This window comes from Prunus dulcis, unplaced genomic scaffold (genome assembly GCF_902201215.1).
Source record: "Prunus dulcis unplaced genomic scaffold, ALMONDv2, whole genome shotgun sequence".
Lineage (NCBI taxonomy): Eukaryota > Viridiplantae > Streptophyta > Magnoliopsida > Rosales > Rosaceae > Prunus > Prunus dulcis.
This window is the reverse complement of record NW_023010178.1, coordinates 6,866-8,238: the sequence shown is the minus strand read 5'-3', so window position 1 is coordinate 8,238 and position 1,373 is coordinate 6,866.

The window sequence follows — 1,373 nt, the reverse complement described above, 5'->3', positions numbered from 1 at the left end:
CACCTTCGGCCACCATTTTCTTCGAATTTGGTATGTTTTTCCATCCTTTCAATGTGTTCTAGCTGATGGTTGGGTAGGATTTGATCAATTTCTAGTGTAGGCAACTCGGTTTGTAACCCAAAATTTGGCCGAATTTCGGGATGAGATTCCGGCAACTTCCGGTCATTTTTCGAGGTAGGTCCAAGAACAAAAGTGATTCCAAATCAGGTGTTATACCTAGGATAGGAGTTTGGGCTAGCGGTTTGGAGTATTTCCAGTCGCCGGAATTTGATCAAGCCACCCACGCGCTGCCGGCGCGTGATAAGCCTGGTGAGGTCAGGAATTCGCGGATCTCAATTCGGACAACGTTTGAGCCCAAATCGGATCTCGCATATTGTACGATTTTCGGATTCGATATGTTTTAACCGTTGGATCGTAGTTATTTTCGTATATGTCGATCTAGATAATTCCAGGATTGTGTAGAAATTGACGGATCATAAATCGGAGTCCCGGATACTCCGAAAAGGTCAACCCTAGGGCTAGGTTTATAGTAACCCCGATCGTGCGATCGTGATTAATCCGACCGTCTGATCGTGACCAGACTTTCAAGACATGTGTCCTAGGTATACTGAAACCTTAAGAGACTTTTGGATGGGAATTTCAAGGTCATGGACCCCACGGGATCCCGGGTTGACTTTTTGGGACTTTATTACTTTAAAGTTCCGAGGGACTATTAGACCGCTCTAAACCTTGGGAAAAACTACTGTGAGCGTAGAAGTGATCTTAAAGCTAGTGCACGTACTTCCAGGAACCCAAGGCTAGGGTTTTGGATAGATCAATGTTGATGAGCTCTATTGTTTGTGTATAAATTTTTAGGAAGTTTATGTACGTGCGAGTGTTCATTTGGTTTATTTATTTATGGTATTAATTTCATGATTTTATGTGATTTCGAGATAAATATTTAATTAACTGTTTATTTATCACCTATTTATATATGTTCACATGGTTAATTGTGTGGTAAGAGTATAAATATAATATTGGAATGGTATGCTAAGCAGAGATCGAGATAGTTAACAAAAGCCAAAAGCTAAAAGCTAAGATTCATCCTTTTCAATTACTGAATACATATATATATATATATATATATATATATACTAAACACTTGGCTAGTTTGTTAACTATCTCGATCTCTGCTTAGCATACCATTCCAATATTATATTATATATATATATTTAAAGTTTATATAAATGACGAATTATGGTTTTCAAACCCACCGTGAGGGTACCCCCCAGTTATCTTGAGACAGTTTGTTATTTTGATGATACCCCACGAGTTTCGGGGACACCTGAACCATGTGGTGCGAGGATTGCGGCTCAGATTTAACTGTTATCTTT